The sequence below is a fragment of the Saccopteryx leptura genome, chromosome 2 (assembly GCF_036850995.1).
Source record: "Saccopteryx leptura isolate mSacLep1 chromosome 2, mSacLep1_pri_phased_curated, whole genome shotgun sequence".
In the NCBI taxonomy this organism is placed as follows: Eukaryota; Metazoa; Chordata; class Mammalia; order Chiroptera; family Emballonuridae; genus Saccopteryx; species Saccopteryx leptura.
In genome coordinates, this window is record NC_089504.1 from 233,622,152 (window position 1) to 233,638,279 (window position 16,128).

At 47.9% G+C, this 16,128-nt stretch overlaps 1 protein-coding gene across 1 annotated transcript in view; it reads left to right on the forward strand.

Moving 5' to 3' along the window:
• Positions 1–16,128, forward strand: part of MN1 (MN1 proto-oncogene, transcriptional regulator) — a 47,951-nt gene that overhangs the window by 5,313 nt on the left and 26,510 nt on the right. The gene's annotated exons all lie outside the window — the stretch shown is intronic.

Sequence of the window (16,128 nt, forward strand, 5' to 3'; positions counted from 1 at the left end):
CCCTTAGGCTGGTTCCACTTTTTAAGGGTGTGTGCCCCCTTCCCCCAGGACACCTGGGGAGGTGCGTTAATGCCTCCCCGCCTTTTCCTAGCTAGCCAGCCTGGAGCCGCAGCTCCCTTCAGTGTGCCAGAGTCTTTAGGGAAAAAAAGTTCCCAGCTCTGAGGTCGCAGCATCTCTCTGAGACAACACCTAATTTGACATTTGTTCCTAATGAGTAGCTGTTTTGTCTCTTCTTAACTATTAGGGTTCCGTTGACAAACTGGATACCTGCAGGGGTTGTAGGAGGCAGGCTGCCTTTTCCAGGTGCATCTCCTGGACAGTTGGTGGGGCTGGGGTGGGGTTTGCTTGGCAGAGGTCAGGCCACTCAACCAGAGCATCATTTGTGTATGGGGATACAGATATATATTCTTAAGACACAAAGGACCCGCGTTTGTCAATATCTCCCTGGCTTTGGTGACAGATGTCCAGTCCTAGCTCTCCTTTGCATTCTAAGCACTCCCTCCCCACCAGGCCTGGAGCCTTTTAAGGTAGGTGGAGTAGGGGTTAGTCAATGAACCACCATTGCACTTAAAATAACAGCAGTTTTGGTTTTTTTTAACCTAAAGACTAGGCCACTGTATATACCAATTTTATTAGAATGGGGACGTTTCTCCCACTCCTCCCACAGATAAACAGCTTCTTAAAATTAGGTAACAGCATTCCCTCCCCCCCCCCCCACCCTCCCCTCCATTCCTACCTTTTTCTTTTAAACCCTAGTTGAATCCCCTTGATTTCAGCAGGCTGAATATTCTCATGAAGTCAGTGGCTGGCGATTTAAACAGAGTCTTTTTTTAAGAAAAAAAAACAACCATCCCTTGATTCTTGCCCTGTCTTAGAGTTCTTTTTCCTCTGCCTTCGTTTTCCTAGTCCTCCCCACATCGTGCCATCTCTTGACCCTGGGTCTAAGGTGTTGGGTAGGTTTTAGGAGAGTGGGATAGGCAGGAGGGGGAGGGGAAGTGCGGCAGGAGTTGGGTGGCTCAGAACTCGGGGCTTCCAGGGCGCCTGTCCTGGGTAGCTTTCCCGCTTGGGTTTTCTAATTCATGAATGCGGCCTTGCTGCTTTTCTCTTTGTTCGCCTACTGCCCAGCCCGGGATGCCGCTCTCTCATTTGAAGCCGGGTGTTTAGCATGCACAGCAGACGCTGGGGCCAGCATCAGCATTCTCCAAGCTTCTCCCAGGCAAGGCCATAAATTGGTTAGTTTGGGACCCTCTGCTTCTTCTCCCCCTTCCTCCCCTCCTCCTCTTAAAAATGGAGTTGAACACGGCATCCTGCTTGCTCAGCCCCCCTTCTCTTTTATTTTCTTGTACACAACATCTCGATCCCCCTGGATCGATAGCTGGTTAGCACAAATCCTGGCCCCTGTCACTTCTACCTGGCTTGGCCTGGCTGCCCCTCCTCCTCCCCTCCTGCCCCTCCCCCTCCCCCCAATAATGAAGAACATATTGGCCAAAGCAGGGTGAGAAAAGTTAAAAAAGAAAACCCGTTTCAGTGAATTAATAAAGAAAAACCAGTAGCACCTTGCCTGTGAGTGGAGAGGAATTGGTGTTTTTTTTTTAAAGGTATCCCAGCATTCCCTTTCCAGTCCGTCCAACTAATCTTCCCTTACAGAAAAGAATAAATGAAAAGATGCAGGCTGTGAATGAAAGAAAACATCGTTAAAGAAATGTTTTATTTTGCTTGTTTTATTATCACAGTCAGATGAGGGACAATGTTTTTTTGGAAACAGATGCTACTCACTTTAGGGTTGATTACCCAGTATGCCCAACACAGCCCTCCCTTGCACCCAAGAGGACAGGGACTTCCTGCAGGGACTGGCTGCAGGGCTCGCTGCCTTAGAGGTATTGCAGGGACACCCACTTGACCTCCTTTGTTTTCCACTCTGTGATGTGGGAAGGACAGTTTCCTAGATAAAGCCCTGAATTGAGGTCACTGGCAGCTTCTGCAGCCTTGGGGCTGCTAGTTAAGGCTTTATAAGGTATTTGCATCCGATTGCTGCTCCCTTACTGGTAGTAAATAAGGATGATTAAACTTTTCATTATGATAACACCCTACAGTTCCATCTGCACATGTTGTATAAATAGGTACACAGAGCCTTCAACAGGCCCCCTAGTCCCCTGGCTGAAAATCAGAATGAAGTGTGCCACTTCGAAACAGTAAAAAACCCCACAAAAAACCATTAAACTAAAATGTTCTGCTTGTCCTTAAACACATGCCTATACGGCCCCACAGCCACGAAGCAGTGATGTCCAGCGGCTTTGAGTAATACCTTCTGTAGGTCCCAGCCCCCGCAAGCACTTTCTTTCACTCCCCCCTTTAGGCAAAGCCCATTTTTGTAATGATATTTTATTTTGTCACGCCGTAAAACATGCCAGTACTAATGTGATTAAATATTAACACCGTTTCTGAAATTCTTCGCTTCGATGACAAAATACTAGTCGGTATTTAACAAAATGATCCGTGCTCGGATTGGAGAGAACGAATAAGTCTTCAGAACTGCACAAGCCGTGTAGCCACTGGGACGTGCCCAGATTGTCTTATGGGTTTAGACATCCTTCAGAGGGGAGGAAACTGGACTGGCAAGTTGTAGTTCTGGAAAAGTCTAGGCCAGCATGACATGTGATGATGATTTTTTTTTTTTTTAACCAGGAAAATGAGCCTCTCCAAATTATGCTTCCCCTGACTTCTTAATCAACCCACCAAACAACTTTTATATAATGAAACTTTACATTTAATCATGAGGTTCTGTTTGCACAAAGTTGGGGTGGAGGAGGGTGAGATTGTGCAAAGGGAAAAAAAAATCTAGCCTCAGTTTGGGCCTCTTCTGACATCTGTGAAATCAGTGAGGATTACATGAATTTGAAATTAGTTTGCTAAATTGTCCACCTATTTTTGTAATAGTTGTGTGGCTATGGAGGAATTTCAAAATAGATAGAGGAGGAACAATAATGAGAGATTGTAGGTGAAAGATAGATTCTAGAACAAAATAGGGTTTTTCCCCTCTCCTGCCCCTTCCCCATAATTTTTAAAACTTGAATTAACCATATTCTGTTACAAGTTTATTCTTTGCCAAACTTCCATTCCTGTCAGTTGCTCTGTATCTTAAAACCCGTAGCAGTCTAAGAATGCTCTTTCACATACATTGAAGTGGGAGAGGTCTCTGTGTTTGCTCTGCATGCGATCCTGCCCTTTTTGGAAGTGTGACATTTTTACGGTGATGCGGGAGAAATTTTTGGAATTTCATGCTTCCTTCAGTGTTCCAGTTGAAACACAGTAAGCAGTGCTGAGATGCACTAGACAGGCAAGATTTAAACACTGACTTTTCTTAGACATGGGGCAGGCTGGGAGAAGGAGTGGGGTGGTCCTAGTGGTGTTTTTCTAAATCATTTCCCCCCACTACCCACACATTGGAAAGAATTTTAAGGCTCACTCAAACTTGTTTGGGGAAGGCAAGGAGCCTTGCATTCCCATTTTCCTGTGAAATCATCCAGCCAGGATTGCATGCCTTCATGTGATTTTTGCAGCCTCCGGAAGATGTAACCCAAAACTTCGCAGGTGCTAATCGGGGTAACGTAAACAGGAGCCCCCTTTGTGCAGCTCACGCTAGGGCCTGCCTGCTCCCTGGCTAGTCTGGGACATACTACTACTGTTCTTGGTGCTTGTTTAATATTTCATGGCTGTAATAAACCTGTCTTCTTTGCCCGCCTCCCAACATAAAATCCCAACCTAGCACACATCTGCAATTATACATTTCTACTAAATATTAATAAAGGATAAGAATATTTTAAGGGGCTGAAGCTTATCGTTGTTGAACTTGTTATGGTTTCTGCCACTGGATTTTTCTGGCTGTTTTGATTTTAAATAGCCTCTGCCTCCTAATATGTAATATATACTTACATATTCTCCTCTATATAAATATATGCAATTTTTGTAGATTGAAGGGTTTTCCTCAAGGATAGCTTTCTTTCATATAAATTCATTTAGATTTCTTGGGAGGCCCCTTCAGACCAGAAGTAAGGGACTGTTGAAATGTACTTCTGTTTTATTGAGGTTTCTAGGAAAGGAACGAGGGTTAGTTAATCTAATTTCTCTTTCTAGCAATGAAATTCAATGGTTCCTGATATGATTTTTTTTTTTTTTTTTTTTTTTTTTTGCCTGACAGAGGTATTTAAATTTCCACAAAGAATCTTAATAGGTCCTGAAAATAGGGTTGCCCTCGCCAGGAAGTTACTTGATACTCTGTGCTGATATTAAATCTACATCTTTAATAAATATTCTGGGAGGACCAGGTGAAATTAGAGGAGAAAAATTCTTCCCACTGTGGAAGGACAAACTTGAGTATATAATCCTGTAATTTCATAGGATCCCCTCAACCCACTGCATGCTTGGAAGATTTAGCAAAATCACCTTTCTCTCCACTCGAGTGACAATAACACTGGCCAGTCATGTTCTTGGCCTTAGGAGTGATCTCCTTTGCCCAAAGCATTTAGGAGGTAAATACTCCTAATAAGGAATACTGTATTTACCTCTGTTTAGTTCATTTTAGAGATTAAAAGGCTATAGCTTTATAACAGGATCAAATGTAACAGGATCAAATGTTTTGGGAGTATGTGAGAGCAAGCAAGCCTCCCAGGCACATTGAGACATAAAAACCATCAAACCCTCTTATGCTAGAGGGGATCTGGGTTTATTGGGGTCCTCTCCCCGACTGTAACCAGTTGTTGCACCTTATAGCCTTTCCTAGCTGTACCCCCCGCACCCCCTTCCCTGCCGCCCAGTTTAGATCACCCAAATCTTTAGTCTGGAGGAGCTGGAAAGCCTGGCTTCATCATTTTGATTCAAGTCAGGATTTTGACTTGCCCAGCGATGTGTTTGTTTTAGGACGATGTCTATTTTTAGGCGCGTCTTGGGTGGACAGATTTGAGTGTGGGTTTTGATTGCTAGTGGCTGAGATGTTGATGTATACATGAGTGCGTGATTGAGAAGAGAGACATTTGGGGGGAAATCGTCAAGTTTCCTCGTCTTCTCGCACACACACTGGAGCCAAAGGAAGTGGTCTGGGGGCTGGCCTGAAAGAGTCAGGGCCGCGGTGGGTGTGGAGTCTGTGTCTGCCTGCCGTCCACAGAGGAGAGTGGGGCCTGTGCAGTCGTGCGTGTGAAGGGGCCCCTGCCGTGGCCCCACCCTGGCATACACACATATACATATGCACGGCCAAAGCGTGTTTCCATCAAATCATCGGCTACTCTTCCACTTTACCCTTCATCTGCTTTCTGAAGGCGAGTGGGAGAAAAAGTGAAACCTTCCGTCTCAATGGCCTCTGCTGGCAGGTTCTGATCCTGTAAAGGACGGAACCAGTACATGTCCTAAACACAGGGGGAGGCACTGGAAGAGCCTAATGATGAAATCTGGACCTCCCGGCCCTCCGGGGCAATGGGTGACTCTGATCTGCAGTGTTTTGGTAGCAAATGCGTGTCGCCCCTCGCTGGGTTTCGTGCGTGAGAGTGGACAGAGGTGTCTCCCTGGCCGTGTTCCGCTCATACTACTCTGGCCAGGAGAGGAAATCTCTGAATCAACTCCCACTCCCTTTAGTCCCCCACTCCCCGTCTCAGCTGTGGGAAGCGGGCACTGCCTCTCACTGAGGGAAATTCCTCTCCTTTATTGTATTCTTTCGGTGCCAATGAGGGGGCACATTTTGCTGTTTTGCTGATTTGAAGTGGCCCTGATCATTTTCCGCCATCCTCCAACAAGGGGACAGCACGCATCCAACACGCAGCCTCACCCTTGGCAATGAGTGACTTTAGGGTGTGAGTGAGGAGATACCTGTGGGCAGTGCACCTCAGGGGGCTCACATGTCATACTTATTTTGAGGCTGGGATTGAAAAGCAGGGTTGAGTTTAATTTACTGGAGCAAGGAGGGACGTTTGAGAAGACATATGTCTCACGGGGTGTAATCGTCACCAGCTCGCTTTGTTTGCTGGACTGCATGTTAATCAGGGGCCTCTAAGGTTTGGGACGCGAGTGGAGGGTCTGCTCCCAACCCGGTGTTTGCCCAGAAAGGACATGGGGTGGGGGTGGTAGAGAAAATGCCACAGGTTTCTTCACAACTTGAAATCCAAGGGGCTGTTTCTACTCTGTTTGTGATAGCTCCAGATTTTGGCCAATGCAAGTCCTCAGATTGGCATTGCTGGTACCTACTGAGTGGGGGTCCGGCACAGCCACAAAACTCTCATTCTCCCTCTTGGCTGAGAAAGCCGGTGGGTTTTCATTCATAATCACTGCTTTCTTGAGAAGTTGGGTGTGAGAGAGAAGTTTATAATGATCGTGTGCGTGTCCTTTTCATGATTTTATACATCATCGAGGGGACCCAAATGCCCTTTAAACATAAAGGCAATTGAATTGAACAGTTTGGAGGTCTGAATGCATGCACGATAACAAATTGGCTCTTTCTGAACACCCCAGAAGGAACATCACCCATGGCATAGACTTGTCAAAAAGAGGGGGAGAACTCCAAATAAACACCCCAACACAAACTCACATTGTTGGGGGGGAAAGCCGGTTTTTATGTCCTGATCTTTAAAGCCAAGGAGTCCAGCGACATCAGCTTGCCCCATGCCCCCTAGAGCTGGTAGGATAGGCTGTATGACTTAAAGCCTCTGTTTTCCTTTCCACCTTTGATCCCTCTGTGGAAGGTCTTGAACTCCTCCTCATATGTTTGACTCTGGGATTTCGACCCTTCAAGCGGTCTCAGATTTTCCGGGTTGTAGTCTGACTTACATGTACTAGTGTTTGGTTTGGGTGAAATGAATCCTGTTGGGCAATGGTTGACGGAAGCAGGGAGACTCTGCGTCAAAGGCGTATTTGGGGGTCATTACCATGAATGGTCTTTGGAAAATCGAGTTGCTTTGAAGATGCTGGGTGTGGAGGGGGCAGGTCTTGCTTTAACCCTGCACCTCTCTAAGACTCTCCCCAGCTGTTCTGAAATAGATGGCTTCGGGAGGAAATGCAGACTAACTTTGGTGCTGGGACATTTTGTGGCCTTTTCCACCCGCTCCCTGTTCCAACAGCCTGTCTCGTGAGAACTAAGTGGCCCAGAGATGCGTTCAATTTTGTAAGTTTAAAATCAGTTTTTTCTTCTCATGGCTGATAATAATTTAAGAGTGTTGGAGTACAAAGATTTCATTTGATCTTAAAGCTAGGGTCAAAAATTTATCTGGAGCGACACGGTCTCAGGCCCCTTCTGACGCAGCTGGCTTTGCGTGATGTGTCTGGGGAAGTTGTCTGCCCCAAGTGGAAGGCCCCAGGGTGGTGTTCCCAGCCATATTTGGGAGCACCTGGAATGTTAGTGAGTGAACAGTTAACGAGCGACAGTTAATGACTGAACCCCTACACACACACACACACACACACACACACACTTGCACACACATGGACATATAAACACACACATACTCCCTGTTCATCTAGTCATCCAGGGCAGGGTGAGATGTCAAAAAGATATGACCCTTTTCAGTTATCGTGAAGCAGTGTTTTCAGACGCCCTTGAATCTTGGAACACGAGCATTGTTGAGTGATTGGCAACGACCACCAGGAATAAAATACTTCTCAGGGGCTATCTTATGATCGGAGAGGGGGTGGGAGAGTCTGCAGAAAACATAGCCGGCCTTGAAATCCCCAAGGCTCAGCCTTCCAGGGAAAGCGAAGGTTGGTGGGTTGAGAATTCGCTCAGAAGTAAGTAAGCAGGTTCTCCCCTGTCTGCATGGGCTGTTTAAAAGGTCCTTGGAAATAGTAGGGCCCAAGTCCTGATGTGAACACTCAGAATTCCTTTCCTATGTACCAGAAACACCCCCAGTTAGGAAGACTGGATGGAGATTGGGGTGCAGTTTATTTTTTGGGGGGGGTGATACTAGAGGAGGGAGATGTCTGTCTGTATGAGTCACATACTATTTACTGACACTTGGGGTCCAGGAGTGAAAAATAATTTATAAATGTGGAAGTCATTTATATAGCACCTCCTGGGTGAGGCTAGGGGTGAGTGAGATGCTTAGGGGCCGAAGCCGGCCATCCTGAAGGACAGGAAGTTCTTGGCTGAGCTCTCTCTGCTGGGCCTGGGGCTTCCACATGACCACAGATGTTTTTGGGGAAATAGATGTGCAAGACCCAGTCTGGAACTGCTGACCGCATCGTGGGTCTGTTAGCAATCAGGGCCCGTTTCTGTTTAGTTAGTGGCTGAGGCAGAAGAGCGGGCAGGGGGGATAAAGGCCCAGATGGGTCCTGGGTGGGTTGAGCCCTGGTAACGTGTCTGTGGCTAACTCATCCTGCAGAAGAGCCAGCCCCACGAGGTGTCCTGCAGACACACCAAGTTTTGCAGATGCGCCCAGATTTTTCCATAAAAGAGGGACGATGGGGGTGAGAAAAAGGAGTGACCTTTCCCCTGGTGACCCCATTAAGTGACCCCCAAGTTTCCCTCCCAGCCCTGAGCCTCTTCAGGGATAATCGTGCCTTTCACAGACCTGGAAGGCAGGTCCGGCAGCCTGGAATTGCAGGCAATGCCCTCCCACACAATATACACCTATAGTTTTATTTTTCTGAATAGTAGGCTGAAAGAGAATGAAAGTAAGTGACGAATTCAGCCAGAGGAAGATTCCCCTGACTCGAGATAAGCCAAGTGTAGAAAGGAGTTGGAGAAATTAGCCTCTTCTTTTCCTTCCCCTTCAGGGCACCCGGGGTCCAGCCATCAGCAGCAGCCCTTTAATGCTTGTGTAGTGAGGCTTAATTGGCTCAAAACAAATTGACCATTTTCATCCCCATGCAGTGTAACTTTTGGTGGTTGCTTAGTATGTGAGGGAAGAAAGGCTGCAGACCAAAATTTGGCTTTTTTTTTTTTAAGCAGGAGCAATTTCACGATCTTTATGCCGTGACTATTTCTAAATTGTCTAGGCAGAAGGCTCTGGATGTCTTTTGCTGGTTTCGGCTCATGTGCAATCACGCACGCACGCGCACACCCACTCACCCGCATACACATAAATATTCACACACAGGCCGGAGAAGTCTTAATAAGAAATGGAAAAGTAAATGTTTTCTTTTTTCTTTTTTTCTTTTTCTCCCCTCCAAGAAGAAGCTCATACCAAGTTTTGGCTCCATTCCTTTTTAAGTAGAAGCTTATTGATCTCATTGTGGTCAATTTTTGCCGAATTTGTAATCCTGTTGGCCTCCGGGAGAGGCATGATTAATTTACTTGTACATTTCACTATTTTGGTTCAGTTTAGTTAATAAGCATTTATTTTGTGCTTGGTGTGTGTGAAGCCTTTTGCTGGAATTGGAAGTGTGTGTGTGTGTTTGTATAAGGGTGAGTGTGCACACTAATGGAGCCACTCGCCCGTCAGAGAATAAAGGTCCCTAGTCTTGGTTCCCATCACTTCCCCAAGAGGACAGGGCGGGTGGCCCCTTCAGCCATCACTTGTCGGGGAGGAAGGAGAACAAGCCCAATGGCCCAGCAAACCTACCCTCCCAGAGACTTGGAGACAGCCAGAGAACATAGGCTCCCTTCTGGTGTCTTGGTGCCCGGAAAGTTTCTGAGCATTAATTCTTAATAGACTGGGAGCTGAGCGCCGACATGGAGAAGAGTTGGGAATCTTAAACCACGTCGGAGCACCTTCCATGCTGCTGCTTGACAAATAGTGGTGCTATGCGTGTGCGTGCATGCGTGTGTGTGTGTGTGTGTGTGTGTGTGTGTGTGTGTGTGTGTAACTTTTAGAGAAACGCATGGTTTGACTTCCAAAGAAGGAAGAAAAAGTATGCATACTGCTCAAAAGCTGGGATAACGGAAAACAAAGCAAAACAGCCCACAGCTTTGGTCTTTCCGAACACTCAGCCTCTAAAGGGGAGCGTGTGTCATTCTGTTGGGGTGGGGGCACTGCAGCTGGGGGTCTCTGGGTGCTCCCCTCTCCGTGCCTGGGCTTCCCACAGCCTTCCTGTCTCTCTGCTTCCAGATGATGAACTAAAAATCCCACTTTTGTTGTTATTATTTTTAAAACACGGGTTTTGGCCATAACAGTTTTAGAGCAAATGGTTTCCTGAGCACCCCCCACCGCCCCATTTGCTTAATTCCTCGCACACGCTTTCCTCCGAGGCCTTTCCTTTGCAGAGCGGGGGCCAGGCTGAGGATTTTCGGCACCTTGCCAGCCTGCAATGAGCTTGAGGTGCTGAGGAAACGGGCATCGGGAGAGATGAAGATACAATTTCTTTCTCTCTCTCTCTCTCTCTCTCTCTTTTTTATGTGGGCCTGTGAAAGTCTAATGGACATTGGTGTCTGGCCTTAGATTTGGAGAGGGTCCTCATTTAACCCTTAAAACCAGAGTCGTTTCCTGTAATTACAACACCCCAGGCTAGACCACTAAATCTTCCAGAAGCTTTTCTGGAAGAAGGTGGTGTCAGGGGTGGGAGGGGCCGAGGGGCACACCTGTTACCCGAATCTGCTATAATTATGACATTTCTGGACTCCTGGTGTGCAAGGGAGAATTTAGGGACCAAGCAGTGCCAGAAGAGAGTGGCCCGAGGCGTTCTGGCTTACGGCAGCGCAATCCCAGTCGCCCCCATGCTCGGTGCCCATCAGAGCCTCTGCAGTTGCTAAATGAAGTAATTTAGTCTCCAACGTTTGGTATTAAGTAGTTATTTTGGGAAGCCAAGAGAGCAAGAGCTGGAAGACTTTTTATTTTTTATTTTTAACTTTTTGGGAAAAAGAAAAAAAAAGTGTTGCATTTTGAAGTTTGAGACAACTGGGCATGCAGGCGAGCACTGCCTTGGGGGAGGATACGTTTGGTGGGATGGGGCAGGACGAGGCGACGTGGCGGAGCCCATCCCTGCCTGCGGAGGGGAATTTTCCGTTGTTAAGAATGGCGAGGCCGCAACACCCCAAACTCCCGGCAGTTTGTTTGGAAGTATTGTTTAGATTACTCTCGCTTTTCAAATCGAGAGAAACTTAGTTTAATGGGAAAATAGCAGTATTACTATCTTGGTGTGTTTGCTTTAGTGCTTAAAAATAGTTTGTTTTCATATCCTGAATTTCATCCTTTCGTGTTTGCTTGTTTGATGGAAACCCGGGAGTGTGTGTGTGTGTGTGTGTGTGTGTGTGTGTGTGTGTGTTACCAGCAAACACATCTATCTATACACATGTAGGCAGTCAAATGGTTGCGGTTGTACACCCCCAAACCGGCTGCAATTTCACAGCTGGCGAAAGGGATCCTAAGCATTTGCTTTTAACTTAAACCATCTTGTCCCTTCCTGTCCCATCAGCAGACCACTCCCCCCCCCCCACACCTCCCTCAGCAATATTTATTTCTTCTTTAAAAAAAGGCAAGTTGGGCCTGTTTGCTGAGGTCTCTGTTGGAATCGATTTTCTGGGGTTATGTATTAAATGTGTTGGAGAGCGATTTCAGTCCTTAGCCTGGTCGCCCCAGTACTAATGGTAGCAGGGCCGATTATAGAGAGGCAAAGAATATTGTAAATGGCTTATGCAGAAAAACCATTTAGATAAAAATGCAATTTTCTCTTCTGCATAGAGTGCTAAGAATTAATAGCACATTCTTTCTAAATGGGTATTTTTATATTATATTTTCCTCCTAATGAAATTCTTTCCCCAAACAGGAGCATGTTTCATTTGAAACTTTAGAGTAAAATTGATCTGTTTTGAAGCCTGCAAGAACTGGCGTCCATTTCCTCCCCGTGCTGCGCCCAGGATTTTGGATGGGGATGGTGTCTCTGTCAAGGCACTGTCCACGTTGAGGTTGAGGACAGGGAGAGGGGCTGGGTTTGCCCACATTTTGGGTTTTTTTCTTTCTTTTTTCCTGGGGTGGATTTGGGGGGTTTCTACAAATAGAGAAACGGGTGTTGAAACTCAAGCTCTGTGCTTGGTGCCCCCTCACGCCCTCACCTGCTCTGAGCAGGAGGCTCACCTCCCTTGTCTCAGGGAATTTCCCACCATCCTCGGTGCTTCCCTCTCTCCCTGGCACCTTCACAGCTTCAGAAGACCCCTGCCCAGTGTCTGCTTCCCATTACATGACCGCTGTGAAAGAAGATGCTTTTTAGCCCCCGGGCACCCTCTGAGGGACGGCTCTCCATCAGGGCCTAGGTGGCCATTTTGGGAGGAGTAGAAATTCAGAACTTCTTAGAAGACTGACTTCATGCATTCCAGCAGAAGCTTACGGTGGCCTCGTTGCGGAAAGTCTCTGAGAGTTTATTGTGCTGGCTGCCATGGGCCAGTGTCTGCTGACCCAGTTTTCCTGCCTGGGTGTGTGTGTGCGTGTGTGGAGATAATGGGTAGACCTGTGTTGGCAACTTAGATGTCCAGACATGACGACCGTCGAAGCTGCCGCGTTGCAGGAGATAACCATCCCCAAACATGTGCTTATCGTATTCACTACTGAAATAGCACAAAGGTGAATGTTTAGTTAATATTTTAGAATAGAAAAGAACTTCTTGCATTTTTGTACTCCTTCCCCACAACATTTTCCAGCCGAGGGATTCCAAGGCCCAGAGAGGGCAAGCAACTCTGCCAAGGCCACACAGTACGGCTGCAGAAGAAGGATCGGACTGTAGCAGATGCTCAGCCTTAGCCTTCCCTTAATGCCTCTTGACCCCCTCACCTGGGAGCCAAGATCTGATTTTGCTTGGCTAAGCCTTGTGCAGACCGGGGCCAGGATCTTCTTAAACCAGAAGTTTCCAAACCTTTTGTAGAAAGCACCATGACATACGTTCCTAATGACAGCAGCACCTGATCCCCTTCCTCTTAAGGAGGTGGACATTGTATAGCAGATAATTCTTGACCTTGGAGAAACCGCAGTCATACTGGATCCTGCGAGACAGGTGGTCTTGGTCTCAGGCCTGGCGCTTTGACTATTCTGGGCTGTGAGACTGAGCTACTTCTGTGCTCCCAGCTTTGTTTCCTCATTGGTAACTTTAAAAAAAGATTCTTACCTCATAGAAATATTGTGAGGACTAAATAGGATGATCTTTGCTAAAGAAGACTAAATAAGATGGTCAAAATGATGTGGTTAACAGTATAGGCTTTTGCGCCAGACTATCTGTGTTCAAACCCCAGCTACCTCACTTCCTAGCTGTGTGACCTTGAGCAGATAGCTTAACCTCTCTGTGCCTCCATTTTCTCACCAGTGAAAGAGGACAATAGTAGTTCCTGCCTCATGGGGCCGGCGGAACTCAGTGAGTTAATGTATATGTGAGTAGATTCTCAGAAGGCTGCCAGACACTGAGGAAGCACTGTGTCCACACCAGGTTTTATTGACCATCCACTGTATGCCAGGTGTGTCATATGGGGTGTCATGTGACTCTTCAAAGTCCATGAGGGCATTGCGGCTATTGTTTGTCCCATCTTGGGGATGAAGAAACAAATCTCGGAGAGGCTTCGTGGCTTGTCCTTAGGTATCGAGTGATTCAGGCTGTAGGGGAACCATGCCCTGCTGTGCATCAGGTGGTTAGCTCAGGGCCTGGCACCGGGGACTTGCTCAGTAAGTGTTATCATGTCATAGGGCAGGGCTGGGCTGGAACTCCTGCTCCTGCAGCAACAATCTCAGGGCTCACTGTTGGATCCTCTCCTTGTTTGAGGCAGTCAGACCCTATGCGGACCTTGGTGTATGGGTCCAACCTGGTGCAGCCAGCCATGGTCAGGCACGGGTGGCTGGCGGGGGAGGGTGGTGCTGCGGTATTTAGGTATTTATCTTCCTCTTGACAGTTCTCCCTGTGCACTGGAGGAACAGCTCCCTGATATGCGTGAGTAATGGTCTGCCTTCTTGTTGAAGGAATTCATGAGATGAGCTGGTCCCCAGCCTCTGAGCACTTTGCCAGGAGCCTGTGCCAACCATAAGCAATTTGGGAGCAGGCAATAGAATATTAAACCCCTGCGTCTGGGGCCTCAGGTAGGGCCTTGGGAACCTGGCTGGCTTGGGCTGAACAGAGAGAATGAGAACACAAGAGAGAGCGAACTTGAGAATGAGTGACCATACCCACCCCAGGTGAGTGGGGGAGGGTCTAGGAGTCAGGCAGGCTTGGGTTCAAATCCCAGCTCTGCTACTTGTGTGCTGTGTGACCTTGGGCAGGTGGTTCTCTCTCTGAGCTTGGGTGTCCTCACCTGTAACACAGGCATAATCCCTGTGCCTTCTCAGAGGGCGATCATGGGGTTTGATAAGCCCTGTACCCTGGAGGGGGTGAGCAGCAGGATAGTTTGGTGACAGCAAAGGCTTTGGAGTCAGCTGGAGGGGAGTCAGTCTCTGCTCTCCCCTGGGGCCCTTGTCCAAGTCACAGCACTTCCAGCAGCCTCAGTGTCCTTGCTGCAAACTGGAGAGAGCGACACGCTTTTCTGAGGGCTCTGGCTGTGGTTCTTACTCTGGGGTGATGTGATCCCCCACCCCTGCCCAAGGTGACACTTGGCAGTGTCTGGAGATGTTTTTGGTTGTCACAGTTTCAAAGAAGGGAGGGTACTCGTGGCATCTGAAAGGTAGAGGACAGGGATGTTGCTAGACATCTTGCCCTGCACAGGACCATCTCACCCCCTCCTCTCCAGCAAAGAATCATTTAGCCCAAAGTGTCAAAAGTGCCAAGGTTGAGAAACCTTGAACTACAACGAGGGATTGAAGTTAGGTTCAAAGTAACCCTGAAAACATGGTAGTAAAGTCTGAATTTAAAGCACTTGGCATATTTATTCATTCAACAAATGCATACAAAGTACTTCCCTTGTGACAACTCTGTTCTAGGTGCTGGGATGCAGTGGGGAACCAGAGAGAAAGAGCCCCTCCCCCCTCACGGAGTTTACATATTAGGGCAGGGGACAGGTGTCCAGACAGACAATAAACAAGATTAATATCACAGAGTGAGCTGGGCTGGGAATGGAGAATTAGAAGGGGATGTGCATAAGTTTCTAGACTAGGACACCAGGGAGGTCTCTGGGCGATGGTGGCAGTAAGCTGAGACCAGAAGGATGAGAAGGAGATGGCTGGTGATGTGCTGATAACTGCTGAACAACTGGCTGTCTGGGGGGAGGGGCAAAGATGTTATGCTGGAAGGGTTTGCTGATTCCCCTGGTGTAAATACTCCTACCATAGCCAATATCAAGCACCCACTATAATATCAGCTGTCAGCCTGCTTGCAGAATTCCTGGATATTTAACAATAGGTTCCTACGGCCAGGGCCAGGGCAGCTTGCAGGCAAGGGAACAGCATGTACAGGAGACATGAGGCAGGACTGAGCTGGCATGTTCCAGGAACAGGGAGGGGTGGGTGTGGGGGTAGAGACCGTCCAGGAGGGATGGGATCTGACAGCACATAGTAGATGTGCAATTAATGCTGGTTGCATCTAAGCCCAAAGTGTCTGAGCAAATGTCTGTTTCCTTCTCTTTCTTCATGTCTGGCCCCTTCTGAGGAGGCAGAAACTCTCTTCCAGTAATTTGGTGGCATCTGGGCCGCAGGTTAGGGCAGGGGCTGTCCTCCCCCTCCCAGGCCCCAAGGAGGAGTTCAGCCTGCCACAGGTGGAGGCTCAGGGGATGTCCGTCCTCTCCCTGATCCGGGCAGGCCACGATTTATGTCCCGGCCCAGGGAGGCTCTGCTTCCTTCTTTTCCCAGGCATTGTTCTCCAGGCCTGACAGAGGTCGCGGGACAGGAAGGTGCGGGCCCTGCTGAGGCCAGCCTGAGGAGGGGCCAAGGCACTGATCTCTGGGTGACCCAGACTGGCATCCACCTTCTGGAAGCTTTTGTTTTTCCTTCTGCTTTCCTCCCTCTCTGAGTTGCAAAGGAATCATAACAGCCTGTGGTCACTAAGGACCTATCACGCCAAGCCCCGTTTTATAGATGAGAAAACTAAGGCTCAGAGAGGCCAAGTGATTTATTTGTTCAAGGTCTCCCAGCCAGGAGGCAGAGTATAGATTCATACCTGCGCCTGTCTGACTTGGGAGCCCGGGATCAGGACCACTAAGGACCAGAAGGGAGGCTGATTTCCCACCAACAGATGCTCGAAATAAAAACTGACGTGCAGTCTCACCCCTCCCGGCAATCGCCAGCCATGCCATTGACTGTTCATGTCTTTACCATA